An 18053-nucleotide genomic window follows, 5' to 3' on the forward strand; every position below is an offset into this window, starting at 1 on the left:
TACCCTCCAACCTAGTAACAGACGTGAAGCCTCACCCACGACCCACGTGTGGTGCAGTATGGCCTATTTTGGCCCCAGAATAGGCATTGAGACCTCGTGTAAATTCATAGCTGAATTGTCATAGTTTGGCACTGTACCGTCGAGTGGGACGTATTTGTATTAAGTAATAATAGTCTATTATGTATGGTGCATCGTTCGGTTAAAGTTCTAAAGTGAGCAGCACCCCCATCGTTTCCTCGCGTTATCTAGAGTCTTAACCAGGCTGGGCAGACCACGCGTGGTGCTTTCATCCGAGGAGTTCTGGGCGAGGACGAGTGGACCTGCACATTGGATTACCTACCCGGACGACTGCTGAGCCTATACGGCATGGAATATCTATTTGCTTTGGGTGCTTTGATTTGTGGAGCGGATAACAGCCAACGCCAGTGAGTGTTGGAATTACCCCCGAGAGGAGCCCAGGTGAGACGGCGCTCAACCCAGACCGAGGCCGCCTCGCTTCTCCTTTGTTGTGGACCTACAGCTACCGTCTACAAGAGGGCCCAAGTGTATTCATCTGTGGATCAAGATCCTGCGGGCACTGTTTTCTGTACCTGAATTCTCCCCAGGAATCGTTGGCCAGATGGGATGCAGCTGACGGCTCTCCAAACCCCCCCCCCCCCTTACTGACTTACAACCAGCAGGACCCCTTTAGTATCCCGCTATAATCCTTAAGTACCATCGCTATAGTTTCCCTAAAGAACCAGGTTGTATACTTGCTTCCTGCGTAACCAGAGATTGGACATTCATTGTTGATTTGCCTACGAATACTCATTTGCCTTACAAGTGCATTCAAATCATAAATGTAATTAAGTGAATGTTGTATATACCTTTTGCTATATTAAACCTTCGACTGTTATATTTGTGTGGACCTGGTTTCATATGTGGGAAAGTGTTCATCATACTTAGATATCGTGTACTGGATGGCCAGAAGTTAAAGTACATCAAGCGGTAGTGGTTTAATGATACCATACTTATCAATACAGTCAGGGAATTGTACCCCTCAGTTACAATTGGTCCTTCGAGCCGGAGGGTAACTAGTGTAATATTAATATAGTGTTATTAATATTGAAATGGCCTATGATGAACACTCCACGAAACGGTCCTCCTAACGTAGAACGCCCGCGGCGCAGACGACAGACACCTCAGTACTTAGAGGATTACGCTGTCAGTCAACTACCTAGCCTTCTACAGATGGTAAACGCGGTAAAAGTAGAAAGTAAAATTATGTCTGACCTTAACGACCAGGTTACCCCGACCACAGAGGCCCTAGTGGGTTCTAATGTAACTGACCAAGCTCACGGTGGGGACCAGGAGGGAACAGACATGCCTTTACCCCCCGCCAATACCGAAGAAGTAGTCCCCGACCAGCTCCGGGAGGAAGACAACCCTCCAGAGGTGGAACCCTGCACGGAACAAGATGAGGAGAGCGCCGAGGAGATAGAGCTCCAGGACTCCCCAACGAGGACAGCCAGGAGCGGCTCACCTCTACAAGCGTCTTCCCCCAGCGAGGCGGAGAGGATGCTGTCACAGGCGTTCCTCGTGAGCCTGACAGCCTCTACCGAACGCGATCGACTCCAGGGTGAACGCGATCGACTTCAGGGTGAACGCGATCGACTCCAAACACAGCAGCGGAGCGAAGAAGAGCACATACGCCTGGAGATGAGACGCCTTCAGACGGAAGAGAATATGGCAAGAGACCGGTCCAACACCCAGCGCGCCGCTGACGGTGCCCAAAGAGAAGCAGAGCGCGACATCGCTCTCATCCAGCGCGAAGCCGAGCGCGACAGACTACAAGCCGAGCGCGACAGACTACAAGCGCAGCTAATGGAGCAGCTGATCACCAGGGCAACACCCTCTCCCTCCGCCAGGGGTTCAAGGGCCTCGTCGAGACAACAGTCAAGGGCAGCATCCCCTAACCGACCAAGCGACCCTGAACTTGACCACCAGAGAGAGCCTATACCCCCCGCAGACCCCCTTCCCCGACCGGTCCAAGCGAGACCCAGCTACAAGGAAGGAGCAGCATACACTGCGGAGAGGCTAAATAAACGACTACAGGATCTAGAGGACCTGACAGAAGAAGAAGAGGGAGAGGAGGAGAACCAAGCCCGACGACAGCACAGTACTCCACCGGACCAGGAGGTCCAGTACAGCCCAGGCTATACCCCCGCGGCGCTGCGCTACAGACCCCCGACTCTATTCACGGGTGAGCATGACGCACGACCAGCCCCGAGGAACAGCACCTGGACCAGCGGGCCATGGTACCCTGCCGGTACCAGCCCACAGAGAGGCGCAAGAGGAGACTCGCCTAGGAGGCCTCTCTCCCAACGCTCACCGATGTGCCAGCCATCCACGGCGTCATACATTGGCACACCGACGTTTCCAGACTTCACCCATGAGAATCGAGCACAGTACACGGAGCTCCGGATGTGCTTAGAGACAATGATGGTGGATGTCGTTGACGAACGCCACAAGTATGCAATATTACTGAAGCACCTGAAAGTACCCCGAGCGCACAATATAGCGCTAGCCTATGCCACCTCTACGACCCCATACACCGCGGCTCTAGCAGCGCTGGACCAGAGATATGGACGTATATGGGATTACGTAATCCAAGAGATAAGGCATATTGACCGCCTACCCCCAGCAACAGACAATCGCTCACTAGACGACCTGTCTATAAAAGTGCAGTCCCTGGTAGGGATGCTGGGAGCGCAACGAGAAAAGGGTATGCACGAGCTATACGCCAACTCTAACGTCGAGAGGATTTTAGAGAAGCTGCCGCCCGCCAGACAAGAGCGCTTTAGGCGGCAAAGAGACCACCGTGATCCTAACGGTCCCGAACCATCCCTCCTCGATTTAGCCGACTTCCTGACGAGAGAAGTCAGCAGCCTACGCTTGGATACATTCGTGCGGAGCACACCAAGCTCCAGAGAGGGACCTAGGAGAGTAAACGATGGAAGAAGATCAGTGACTGTCATGCACCAATCAGAATCAGTACCGAGCAGTAAGAACCACAGTACCCCCTCGAGAAAAGAGAAGTGGAAGATGGTGTGCCCGTACTGCGAGAAGGAACACTGGCTGTCACAATGTAACCTGTTCAAGAAGATGAATGCAGAAGAAGTGAGTCAATGGATAAAGTCCAACAGGCGCTGTTACCGATGTGCGCGCAGTCACATGGCAGCCGAGTGCCGCCTAAAGAAGAGGTGCAGTCGGTGTGACGGAGCCCACCTAGATGTCCTACACGACAGTAACAGAAGAAAGCCTGCACCTGCACCATCGAGCAGCACAAAGGCAAGTGTCATGTACATTGACCCCGCCAGCAGCAGCGGCGCCCAGGTGCTCTTAAAGGTAGTCCGTGTAACATTGAGCCACCAAGATAAAGTCATGGACACTTACGCCGTCCTTGATGACGGGTCAGAGAAGACCCTTCTCCTCGCATCCGCTGCGGCCCAGCTGGGACTGCGGGGGAGCGAGAACCAGATGACGATTCGGACAATAAGAAGAGATTTAAAGACGATAAAAGGCGAGAATGTCTCCTTCACTATCGCAGCAAGCGGGCAGCCAGAGAGACGGTATAGGATTACAAATGCTTTCACCAGCCAAGAAATAGGACTATCACAGTACACCTACCCCATCGCCAAGCTGATGGATAAATATGTGCACCTGCGTCAACTACCTATCCCGCTCATAGACGGCGCCACCCCGACCCTGCTGATAGGCTCCGACCATGCAGACCTCATAGTCCCGATAGACCGGGTCCATACAGGACCCAGAGGCTGTCCTGCAGCAGTCGAGACCCGCCTAGGATGGACACTACAAGGCCCCCTCGCTAAATCTCTCAACCGAACAGCAGCCACTAGCTGCCTCCACTCCAGAGTGACAGAAGAAGACACCACTCTCCTGCAGCATGTCGAGAGGCTATGGACACTAGAGACAATGCCCTTTAAGAACGAAAAGAAAGACATTCGTTCTAAAGAAGACATTTACGCCATAAACCTCCTCGAGCAAGGGACAAAGAGAGTCATAGTCGGCGGAGTGATGAGATACGCAACTCCACTCCTGAGGCGAGAGGGAATGCCCACCTTTCACGCCACGAAAGAAGCTACGGAGTGGTATCTATTGAACACAGAGCGGCGCCTAGCCAAAGACCCCGCTCAAGAGAGTGTGTACCGCGCTGAGATTGAGAAGCTAATCACAGCGAGACACGTAATGAAGATTGACATTAAAGAGGCCGATCAGACGACCGAATCATGGTACGTGCCGCACCACAAGGTCCACCACAACGGCAAGGATCGCATTGTGTTTAACTGCAGCTACCAGATCGGATCCCAGAATCTGAATAAAGAGCTCTTGCCCGGCCCCACACTCGGCCCCTCTCTACTAGGCGTGCTACTACGCTTCCGCCAGGACAAGGTGGCTATCAGCGGGGATATCAAAGGGATGTTCCTGCAGGTGAGACTAGTGGAGGAGGATAAGCCCCTACTGCGGTTCCTATGGAGAGAGAGGATCGGAGATGAGCACCCAGCCATCTACCAATGGGAAGTCCTCCCCTTCGGAACCACATGCAGCCCGTGCTGTGCTACATTTGCACTGCAGAAACACGTCGCAGAGGACCCAGCAGCAGATGAAGAGGTCCGACACAGTGTGAAGAACAGTTTCTACGTGGACAACTGTTTACAAAGCGTTTCGACCCAAGAAGAAGCCGAGGCTCTCCTACTCAAGCTACGCGCCACCCTGATCAAAGGCGGCTTTGATCTCAGGCAGTGGGCCAGCAGCGACCCGCAAGTATTGCGCAGCCTCTCCCCCGCGGACAAGACAGCCAGTAGCGAGACCTGGATGGCGACCATCCCAGGAGAAGCCCAAGAAATGACACTAGGACTAGTCTGGCGCTTCAAAACAGACTCGCTCCACTATAGACACAAACCCCTGACCACGGAGCAGGGAAGGTCGACGGCAATACCGACCACCAGACGGAGTGTGTACAGAACACTCGCCAGACAATATGACCCGTTGGGATGTATTCTACCTTACACCACCAGGGCAAAGATGATTGTACGAGCACTATGGGACAAGGACCAGGGCTGGGATGACCCAATACCCGCACACCTTGCCTCCACATGGAGAGAGTGGGAGACGGAACTCCGCTCACTCCCAGGCGTCAACATACGCCGCAGCTACTTCCCACCCACAGTGAGGCCAGAGACATGCAAGATGGATCTACACGTCTTCAGCGACGCCTCCGAAGTAGCCTATGGATCTGTGGCCTACTTGCGTGCCCAAGAGAAGGGAGGAGAGATACACACCGCTTTCATCCTGGCTCGCTCAAGAATAGCCCCACGAAAGCAACAATCTATCCCGCGTCTAGAGCTCTGCGCAGCCCTAGCAGGAGCGCATCTAGCCACGTTAATCCAACGTGAACTCACCATCCCGGTGCAAAGAACAATCTTGTGGTCAGACTCTACGACAGTACTCACATGGATCAAGTCTGATTCATGCAGATACAAGGTCTTCGTGGGAGTCAGAATCACAGAGATTCAAGAGTTAACAGAAGCAGCAAGCTGGCGGTATGTGGACACCAAACACAACCCAGCTGACGTCATCACCCGGGGAATGTCCCTAGATGACCTCACCCGTCACAACATCTACAGTGACGGACCAGAGTTCCTCAAGCTCCCGGAAGAAGAGTGGCCTACGCCCACCCCACGGGAGGCGAGTAAAGAGGAGGCTGAAAACAAGAAACCTATGTTCTGTGGATTGAGCACAGTCGCCTCCACAGACCCCAACATAGATGATTGCCTCACCCTACAGAGTGCGCAGCTAAAGACATTCCTGTGGCACCACCCAGAGATTCAGCCCACCACTGACATTTCAGCAGCTGACTACGAAGAAGCAGAACTTCTTCTACTACAACGAGCCCAGAGAGACTCGTTCCCCGATGAGCTAGACTGTCTACAGGGAGGAAAGCCCGTCCCATCAGACAGCAGACTGCTCCACCTGGCACCCGAGAGTGACGCCCATAATCTCATCAGAGTGGGTGGTCGTCTGCGGAGAGCCCCCGACCTACCGGATGACGTTAAGTACCCGATAGTCTTGAACAGCCGACACAAGGTCACAGAGCTGATCATAAAGAAATACGACGAGGATGTGCACCACGCAGGAGCAGAGAGAGTCTTCGCGGAGATCAGACGTCGCTATTGGATACTTCAAGGGAGAGAAGCAGTGCGACGCTTCCAGCGAACCTGTCTAGACTGCCGAAAGTGGCGCGCGCAGCCCAGCATACCCCGGATGGCTGACCTACCTCCCTGTCGCCTCCGACTCGGCGACAAGCCCTTTCACTCCACAGGCATGGACTGTTTTGGCCCGTTGTATATAAAGAAAGGAAGAGGAACCGAGAAGCGGTGGGGTATTGTATTCAAATGCATGACCACCAGAGCGATACATATCGAACTCCTTCCAACCATGAGCACAGACTCATTCCTTATGGCCTTCCGAAGATTCACATCGCGGAAAGGAAAGTCCTAATGACAGTCCTCACGGAGATCGAGGGAGTATTGAACTCCAAGCCCCTCGGTTACGTCTCAAGTGATGTAGCAGATGTCGACCCAGTCACCCCCAACACACTCTTGATGGGGCGGCTGGACCCCGCGCTACCCCAGACAATGTACAGGCCTGAAGAAGCGAACGGCCGAAGAATGTGGAGGTACAGTCAAGTACTGGCTGACAAGTTTTGGAATAGCTTCCTACTCCACTATCTACCATCTCTACAGACCCGCCAGAAGTGGGTAAAAGAGAGAGACAATTTGACAGAAGGAACAGTCGTCATGATTATCGACCAGTCACTACCCAGAGCTATGTGGCCGGCTGGCCGCGTAAGCAAAGTGATCACCGGTGCCGATGGCAAGGTCCGAGCAGCTGAAGTGCTCGTCCAAGGGCGAACTTACACACGACCCGTGGCGGGGCTAATAGAACTGCCAAGACTCCCAGACACTATCGATGACGACCATGACCCCATGACTTTGTGAGTTGACTGACCCTTACAGCGGACCTTGAGTGGTAGACAGTGCGGTTAATCTGTCTCTGCTTAGCTAATTAGGTGGGACTAATTAGGGGGCGGCTGTTGTGAAGGATCAGATTAAACCGAATATATATATTTATTTATGGATATATATTTAATAGTATTTGTATATCGTTTGATATCCCTTGTATATTCTTTGTACATATACACTGAATATCCCTTTAGTCTACTACAGCCCATAATAGTTCATTCTCTCATTGGACAAGAACCTGGCGCCAGCAGACAGGCCCCTTGAGTCAAGTTCAATAGTGCCGACGAACATGTCCCAACTAGCCCCGGTTCCGCGTAGGAATACGGCTACCGAAATACGAATGGTACTATTTGTTCACCGTGCATATAAATAGGGCGCAAGTAAAGTAGAACTTTCTTTTAGTCCATTAGTCCTTTACCCTCCAACCTAGTAACAGACGTGAAGCCTCACCCACGACCCACGTGTGGTGCAGTATGGCCTATTTTGGCCCCAGAATAGGCATTGAGACCTCGTGTAAATTCATAGCTGAATTGTCATAGTTTGGCACTGTACCGTCGAGTGGGACGTATTTCTATTAAGTAATAATAGTCTATTATGTATGGTGCATCGTTCAAAGTTCTAAAGTGAGCAGCACCCCCATCGTTTCCTCGCGTTATCTAGAGTCTTAACCAGGCTGGGCAGACCACGCGTGGTGCTTTCATCCGAGGAGTTCTGGGCGAGGACGAGTGGACCTGCACATTGGATTACCTACCCGGACGACTGCTGAGCCTATACGGCATGGAATATCTATTTGCTTTGGGTGCTTTGATTTGTGGAGCGGATAACAGCCAACGCCAGTGAGTGTTGGAATTACCCCCGAGAGGAGCCCAGGTGAGACGGCGCTCAACCCAGACCGAGGCCGCCTCGCTTCTCCTTCGTTGTGGACCTACAGCTACCGTCTACAAGAGGGCCCAAGTGTATTCATCTGTGGATCAAGATCCTGCGGGCACTGTTTTCTGTACCTGAATTCTCCCCAGGAATCGTTGGCCAAATGGGATGCAGCTGACGGCTCTCCAAACCCCCCCCCCCCCCTTACTGACTTACAACCAGCAGGACCCCTTTAGTATCCCGCTATAATCCTTAAGTACCATCGCTATAGTTTCCCTAAAGAACCAGGTTGTATACTTGCTTCCTGCGTAACCAGAGATTGGACATTCAGTGTTGATTTGCCTACGAATACTCATTTGCCTTACAAGTGCATTCAAATCATAAATGTAATTAAGTGAATGTTGTATATACCTTTTGCTATATTAAACCTTCGACTGTTATATTTGTGTGGACCTGGTTTCATATGTGGGAAAGTGTTCATCATACTTAGATATTGTGTACTGGATGGCCAGAAGTTAAAGTACATCAAGCGGTAGTGGTTTAATGATACCATACTTATCAATACAGTCAGGGAATTGTACCCCTCAGTTACAGCTACCGTTACCTCCTCCAGAGGGCTACTGGAAAAGATTACAATCCTCCACATACAAATTTATTTGGAATAACAAACCACCTCGCATAAAAAGATCCACCGCACAGAGAAATAAAGCAGACGGTGGCATGGCAGTTCCAGATTTTTTACAATATTTTAAGGCTTTCACATTAAGACCATTGACAATATGGTTTGATCCCCAGGCTTTGGTATCTTGGAGAGAATTGGAAGAAAACATAGTAGCCCCACAGAGACTGAAGGACATAGCACACACTAAACTTTCAATCAAGCACTGTGAGCGGGAATTTGGCCCCATAATTACCCATGCAATCAGAACATGGCGAGAAACACAAAAAAAATATCCTAACCCTCAAAAATGGCATAATCACACTCCCATATTCAATAACAATGCACTCTTAATGGGAAAACGTCCTATAAGATTCCCTATATGGGAAGACCAAGGCATACACTCATTAGGGGATATTTTTAATAACCAGGGCTTCTGTAGTTATGGAGAAATATGCACAAAGTTTAACCTCACCGAGTCCACATGGCTTTTTTACATACAGTTACGCCTATGTTTGAGGTCTCACGGTGTTCCATTACACATACCAGTTGAACACCACAGATACCACACATTTTTCTATGAAAGAGAAACATTGGGAGGTTTTGTATCAGGTTTTTATTATCAATTACTAACGTCCTCGTATGAAACCCTTCAACTAGACACTGTCTGGAGGAGGGATATTCCAGTCCTGGAAAGTGACTTTGATTGGCAAGAAGCATGGGCAAATGTCCGTGTTACATCAAGGAACCCGGACCATCAACAAATCAATCTTAACTATATTCACAGGACATACTTGACTCCTATAAGACTGAACAGAATGGGCCTGAAACAAGACTCAAAATGCACCCAATATACAAATGGAGACGAAGGGACATTTATGCACATGTATTGGGACTGCCCACCAGTTAAGGCATTCTGGAAAGATGTGACCCATCAATTATCAAAACTCGTATCTTGGAATATACCAGTACACCCCTCTGTATTAATTTTAAATTATGTTTTTGAGTTTGCAGTAAATCCACAGCTAAAGAGATTGGTCTTATCGGGTATCACAGTAGCTAAAAAACTGATCGCATCACGCTGGTTTCAACCGGAAAAAATGTGCCGGAAAGTTTGGTCTCTTACATATCTCGATGTGATATATCAAGAAATATCTACAGCAAGAATTCTGGGTCTCAACGAATCCAAAATGTCAATGTGGGTAGAAGTGGTGGAGAGAATAAAAGCTAGCTTATAATGGTGGTGTCTGTTAGGAGTGAGGGATAATGGAGGTACTATCCAAGGAGGGGTCCGGGAGGGGGGGGGTTCGAGCTGGAGCATATGTGTGTAGGGTTTTAGAAAATAGGTATTAGGGGTATGTTCTATATAAACATTTATATAATTGTAATTTCGCTGGATATACACTGTATACGGTTAAAATGTTATTATAGACTTTTTTTTTTAATCTTGTTTCTGTACTTGCATGTAATTTTAACCACCTTGACTGTTAGTTTCATTATGCATTATGTGTTGAGTACTGACTTTTAATAATTTTTGTTTTGCAATAATAAAAAAAATATATAAAAAAAAAAAAAAGAAAGTGCTCAACATCTACTGTCTTTAACTATGAATGTAAGTGACACTCAGGTTTACAAACTTCATAACAAGGTACGACAGTCACTGTTCATCTAAAAACGCGAAATGGACTCATGGTTCTTTGTCGCGAGGCTTCCGGTTGTTTCCTTGATGTACGGCATCTGACGAGAAGCTTCTCTGAGAGTAAAGAAGAAGAAAGGAAGAATCTTTTTTTTTTATCCACTTTTTCTCCCATTTTCAATTTTTCTCCCATCCCCAATTTCGTATCATCCAATTCAACCCTCCCCTGTCTTGAACGCTGTTTCATGCCTCCCACAAGCCGGCTGCAATGTGGACTAAGTCATACATTGCACGAGTCCCCTCCGATACTCGAGGTAACAGCAGTCGCATCTTTTCACCTGTGCGGCGCGATCTTTCAGCGTCAGGGGTCTGGGCTTTGGAGGGGCCCGCCCCCATCACTTCCTGATTCTACTGCGCAGGCGCACCAACCGACCTGTAGGAGTCGCTGTCCACAACACCCGATCCCCACCCATCAGTTTCCCTCCCCCTAATACTGCCAATGTGTATTAGTGCGGACGACCAGCTAAACTGAAAGCAATGTGGAGCGCTGGGCTCGAACAGGCGAACCTGTTCGAGCCCAGTCTCCATTCGTTGTGAGCGCCTTGCCCACTGCACCACGTAGCCGCCCAAGAAAGGAAGAATCTGAGTTGAGATACCGTGCTGTAGCACTGCTCTCCTGATGGATGCCTCCTTATCAGCACAAAGGAATGCAGACTTTCTTAAGGCTGAAAGTAGACCCTGATGTTCCTTCCAGCGGCTATCTGTCTGCTACTTAATGCTTTCATGTCTGTAGGTCTAATCGTTTGTTTTTCTTTAGTTTTTCTTCTTTCTTTTTTTTATTCACGTTTGTATTCACAAAAATGTGTTTCTTTCCACCAAAACTCCTCCTCCTGGTCACATGGACACCTCTTAACACCTCTTCTGTCTTCCAATGTAACCCTGTAACAAGCCACATCTCTTTTCACGCCAAATTAACACAACCACCATTGTCAGCAAGCATAACAATAATTCACTACAAAAGGAGGTGTGTGTGTGTGTGTGTGTGTGTGTGTGTGGTGCGTGCGTGCGTGCGTGCGTGTGTGTGTGCGCGCGCAAGTGTGTAGGTGTGTGTGTGTGTGTATATATATATATATATATATATATATTAGGGCTGTCAGTTTATCGCGTTAATTAGATTAATTAATTACACAGCAAATTATCGCGTTATGAAAATTAACTCAAAATTAATTACATTTTTTTTTTTTTTTTTATAATTCTTTTTTTATAATAATTGTTTTGTATCTCATTCATTCCATAAGAATGTAGAATACACATTACAGACTTTTTTTTAATATGGTCCATTTGCATGTTCTTGGTATCTGATTCTAGGGACATCTATGAATCTCAGGGAATGTATTCCCAGTGTCAGAAATACTGTGGGCTAGATCCACAAAGAATGGATTGCACGGTGCAAGTTGCACCCTTACTTACAATTCATTATGAATTGAAAATGGGGGACCCTGATGTAAACAAGACGAAAGTCTTTCTCTGGTCTGCATCCCCTTAAAAATTGTGTGTATTGAGCCGTACTGTATTGTACCCATTCTGCAATCTGTTAATAACATTTTCATTCAATCAATCAATCTGCGCGGTGATTGATTGAACAAACATTTTATTTTGAGTCAATTGTAATGAACCAAATGAGAATATCAATAATTTTTTTTTATCTTTGACTGTGAATAACACCATGCTCAAATTGACCAGACCTGAAAAATCTAAGCAAATTAATAGATGGAAGATGATTAAACAGAAGGTTTTGTAGATACAGTACTGAATTCTGCCATCTGGACACATGCAATTTGAAATAAGATTATAGAATATCAGGCATAAAATGGTTATGCGATTAAAATGTGATTAATTAGATTAATTAATTACAAATCCTGTAATTAATTAGATTAATTTTTTTAATCGCCTGACAGCACTAATATATATATAGCACCTGAGGAAGCGACAGCGAAACGCGTTGTGCAAACAATAAATAAGCAAAAACGAGTCCTGTGGAGTGTGCGGTCCCTTCTTTCCTTTGAAGGTTTTCTCCTTTTAGTTATATATATATATATATATATATATATATATATATATATATATATATATATATATATATATATATATATATATATATATATATATAATATATATAATGCTTTAACTTTGGAGATTAATTTAAATGATTTAAATCTAGATTAATCTATGGAGTGAAAAATCTTCAACGTTCTGAACTTTCAGCAGTATATTTGCTTGTTCGGATATAAGAAAGAGGTCTAGCTGAGGTTTTGTTGAACATTTGTATTTCACAGGAGATAAACTGTATTCAAAGAAAGCTTCTTTGAAAAGAGTCTTTGAATCTAAATATACTATCTTTGTGTTAATTTTACATTAATTCCATGATTTTACTAAGTAAATATCTGTTACAAGCTTCGGTCTTAAGTAGAAAAATGCTATTTTTAATCTAGATTAATTACAGAAAATTGTGAGATTAATTAGTAAATTTTTTTTAATCTATTGACAGCACTATATATATGTGTGTGTGATTTTATCTGATTATAGACATTAGATTGCAAATTTCACATTTTGGCCATGGTCTGATACTTATTTAATTTGTTTAATTTAACATCAATACTTTTAAAAAGTGTAATAGGTTTGCAATTCTGACTAGTCAGTGATCATTTTATCAGTGCAATTAAAGTCTCGGAGGTATTAGTTCACAGCATTACGAATAGATATCAAGTATAACACACGTTCATCTTTGAGGAGCAATTTCACAGTTTGATGCTGTTCTATATTCATATACATTTTGTCACACCCTTATCACACCTGTCAAGATATCTAAAGCCCTCAACAAGATTACCTAGGATACACCTTTGTGGCAACAATCATTTTGTTAAATCGTGTGCATTGGCATTAAAAAAAAAGAGGATATCTCATTTTGGTATGAAACCTGTCATATGCAGACAGTTTCACAAACTGGTTCATGTGAATATGGTGTGTGTGTGTGTGTGTGTGTGTGTGTGTGTGTGTGTGTGTGTGTGTGTGTAATTTAGTATGTAATTTAGACAAAATTTAGTAATATCTTTAAACTGGGACTTGATTGCTGACCTGACCAGCTGACTTGATTAAGGGGCGTGTTTAAAGCGGCCATTTTGTTTCCTTAAGTGACCCATTAAAGGCTGCTTCCTGCTTAAAGACAGCACTTGTGTACTGAGTGTGCTATCAAAGGCCTGTCACTGCTTAAAAGCAGAACCTCAGCCTCTCCTGGAATCACTCTGTACTACATTCTGTTGTGGAAGGACAGCACATTCACTGAGAAACTTACACTGCATCAGGGTAAGACATTTTAAGTAATTTAGTAATATCTTTAAACTGAGACTTGATTGCTGACCTGACCAGCTGACTTGATTAAGGGGCGTGTTTAAAGCGGCCATTTTGTTTCCTTAAGTGACCCATTAAGGGCCAGGTGTTAGACAACACTAATTAGTGATAGGGATTTAAAGGCTTGCTGGCTTAGCGTCAGCGAAGCGTCAAGAAACGAAGAGGGACAAAGAGGAGTTTTCCTGGAGTTATTCACAGAGGAATCCAGGGATCCACCTAGTGCTAAGTACACCATAATCCTATTTTACACTCCAGTCTGAAAAATCTCCCTTTTACCTCCCACTCTGCTATTTCTCTACTTCCTCCCAGCCATTCTTGACACCACAATGTGTCTCATACCTATATCCACAATCTGCTCCTCCAGAACAGATTCAACCCACCCACGGCAGTTTGCTAGCAACCCGGCTAATCTCTCCTACCCTCCTACAGCCACTAATACACCTGTCACAGTACGGGGAGGCTTATGGAATTGTCAATCAGCAGTCAAGAAAGCTGACTTCATTACTGCCTACGCCCATAGTCAAAATCTGCAGCTCCTGGCTCTAACTGAGACCTGGATAACCCCCAATAACTCATCAACACCTGCAGCATTATCTACAAACTATAACTTCACTCACACACCTCGACCTTCCAGACGGGGTGGAGGCACTGGCCTCATGACATCTCCTTCATGGGCTACAAACTTAACACCACTCCCAGAACTATCACTCTCCTCTTTCGAATATCATGCAGTATCTGTCTCTAATCCTTTCGATCTCACCATTGTTACACTCTACCGCCCTCCAGGTCCGCGCGATCACTTCACAGATGAGCTGGACATGCTTCTAAGCTCCTTACCGGAAGATGGTACCCCTCTCCTTCTATTGGGCGACTTCAACCTGCCTGACTCATCTCAGTCAGTCATAGTAGTCTCCCTCCTACAATCGTTTGACCTGACTCCCACTCCCACGCCTCCCACCCACAAAGCAGGCAACTCCTTGGATCTCATATTTTCCCGTAACTCCAGCATCATTAACACCACGGTAACTCCCCTACATGTATCTGACCATTCCTTCATATCCTTCTCACTAACTCTCATGCTTAACCGAAAGGTCTTCACCCCAACTCAAACCGTCTCACTCAGACGCAACCTGGCCTCCCTATCCCCCTCCACCCTCTCCTCTGACATACTATCCGCTCTACCTTTGAGTGGCACCTTCTCTGCTCTCTCCACAGAGATGGCAACCTCCACCCTCCTCTCAGCCCTTACAACCTCCTTCGACAAGCTCTGTCCCCTTGTTGAGAAACCTGCCCGCCGTTCCCCACCCAGTCCATGGCTGACAGATCCAGTGAGAGAACAAAGACAGGTCCTGAGAGCAGCTGAAAGGAAGTATAGAAAGTCACGCCTCACTGCTGACATCGACACATATCACAACCTCTTGTTAACATTCTCCAAAACCATTACTAATGCCAAAGCTTCTTTCTTTCACCATAGGATCGAGGCCTCTGCCAAGAATCTTTGCAAACTGCATGCTACCATGTCCTCCCTCCTCACTAACCCCCCACCCCCCCCACCCCCCCCTCCCTCATCTTTCTCTGCCGAAGACTTTGCGATCTTCTTTGAGGAAAAAGTGGAGAACATCCGCAGCTCCTTCTCCCAACCCCCACCCATTCCAAATGCTGAATCGAGAACCTCATCCTTCACTCTGTCATCTTTCTCTCCCATTACAGAAGCCGAGACCCTGACACTGGTAACGTCGAACCGTCCGACTACATGCCAGCTGGACCGGCTACCCTCCCCACTCCTCCAGACCATAGCACCAGACATCCTCCCATTCCTAACTGCAACCATCAACTCCTCACTCAACTCGGGGGTGGTCCCCACCTCCCTAAAACAAGCCAGAGTCACGCCCCTTATAAAAAAAAAACCCTGAACCCTACCGTCATAGGCAACTACCGTCCTGTCTCTCTTCTCTCCTTCCTTTCTAAAACACTTGAACGTGCTGTATCCAACCAACTTACTGCTTATCTCTTACAGAATGACCTCCTAGACCCTAATCAGTCAGGCTTCAGGACTGGTCACTCCACAGAGACAGCCCTCATTGCGGTCACAGAGGCACTTCACTTAGCAAAAGCGAAAGGCCTCTCCTCTGTCCTGATTCTCCTAGATCTATCTGCAGCCTTCGACACAGTCAACCACCAGATCCTCCTTGCGGCCCTCGCAGGAATGGGAGTGGCTGGCTCTGCGCTGACATGGCTGTCATCATACCTCAATGACCGCTCCTACCAAGTGTCATGGAGAGGGACCCTGTCGGCCACCCGCCCCCTGCGGACGGGTGTCCCCCAGGGCTCGGTTTTAGGACCCCTTCTCTTCTCCCTCTACACTAAATCACTGGGTAACATTATCACGTCTCATGGCTTCTCCTACCATTGTTATGCCGATGATACTCAACTCTTCCTCTCCTTCCCTCCCTCAGATATCCACGTCTCTGAGCGGATCTCGGCCTGTCTGTCCGACATCTCCGCCTGGATGACGACCAATCACCTCAAACTGAACCTAAGCAAAACAGAATTGCTCCACCTGCCGGCCAAATCCTCCCCCCTGACCGACCTTTCCATCACAGTCGAGAATGCAGCTGTGACCGCGTCCCCGACCGCCAAGAACCTTGGTGTTGTCCTCGACGACCAGTTGAACTTCTCTGCTCACATCGCAGCGACAACCAGAACCTGCCGATTCCTCCTGAGCAACGTCAGAAGGATCCTCCCCTTCCTGACAAAAGAAGCCACCCAACTCCTCGTCCAATCAATAGTCATCTCCCGCCTCGACTACTGCAACGCACTGCTCGCTGGCCTCCCGGCCACTGCCACTAAGCCTCTCCAACTCATTCAGAACGCAGCGGCCCGCCTGATCTCAAACCTACCGAAGTCGGCCCATGTCACCCCACTTCTTAGGGACCTGCACTGGCTCCCCATTGCTGCACGAATCCGCTTCAAGGCCCTCGACCTAGCATACCGTGCGGCAAAGGGAACCGCTCCCGCCTACCTCCGGTCAATGGTCTCTAACTACACACCCTCAAGACCCCTACGCTCTGCATCTTCTGGCCGCCTCAGACCTACTCCTATCCAAGCTCCGGGAGGGTCATCAAAGAGAAGTCGCCTATTCTCAGTCCTTGCCCCACAATGGTGGAATGAACTACCCACCCCAGTTAGGACAGCCGAAACACGTCCAATCTTTCGCCGTCGACTAAAGACGCACTTCTTCAACCATTATCTGAATTAAAAAAAGAAAAGACAAATCTAACCCTAACTAACCGTACTGTCATGCACTTGTCCTAATAAACTAACCTACACTGTAGCACTCAACACTTTGATGAACATTGTTGCTCAGCTGATAGAGTTGTGCCCTTCCTGATGGCTTGTCGTACAGAACTTGTAAGTCGCTTTGGATAAAAGCGTCAGCTAAATGACTAAATGTAAATGTAAATGTAAATGTGTGTGTGTGTGTGTGTGTGTGTGTGTGTGTGTGTGTGTGTGTGTGTGTGTGTGTGTGTGTGTGTGTGTGTGTGTGTGTGTGTGTGTGTGTGTGTGTGTGTGTGTGTGTGTGTGTGTGTGTGTGTGTGTGTGTGTGTGTGTGTGTGTGTGTGTGTGCGCGTGCGTGCATGCGTGTGTTCGTTCAGGCTGCTGCTGGCTGCTGCTGCTGGTACCAACATAGTCCATATTTCTCCCACTATTGCACAATTTATCTCATCTCCCCTTTTCTCTTGACCTCTAATCTTCTCGCCCCTCTTGTTCTCTTCTCATCACATCTCCCCTCATTTCCTGTCCTCTGCTGCCCTGTTCTCTCCCCTCTCCTCTCTTCTCTCCTCTTACCTATCAGTGTATCTCCCCTCCAATTCTCTTATCTACTCTTCCTGCCTCTCCATTCCTCTCCTCCGCACTTCCTCTTCTCTCCCACACCTCTCTGCTTTTCTCATCACCTCTCCTCTCATCTCCTTTCCATCCCACCACACCCCTCTCCTCTCCTTCCTGTTCTGTTCTGTTGACCATAATATTTTAATAGATAAGTTATCTTCCATAGGTTTGGATGAGCTTACTGTTAACTGGTTTTATGATTATCTCTCATTGTCATGTACATTTTAGGCAGATCATACAATCTTGTATGCCACTTTCAAGGTCCTGCAAGACTCCTAATATTATTATCACACTTCAGTTCTCAAATTGAAATAGTAGAATCCTGTAAAAATACATAGGAATTTCATTAGGCTCTCTTTTTACAACCATGTGGAACACCCATCTAAAAAGTAAAAATAGGATTGCATATATTGTATTGTATATTGTATAGTGTTATTCCGCCTTTACTATTTTTTACTGTATGAAGCACATTATCAGGGCTCATACAGAACAATGTATGTATGTTTAT

The sequence above is a fragment of the Notolepis coatsorum genome (genome assembly GCF_963971535.1).
Source record: "Notolepis coatsorum genome assembly, chromosome: 16".
NCBI lineage: Eukaryota > Metazoa > Chordata > Actinopteri > Aulopiformes > Paralepididae > Notolepis > Notolepis coatsorum.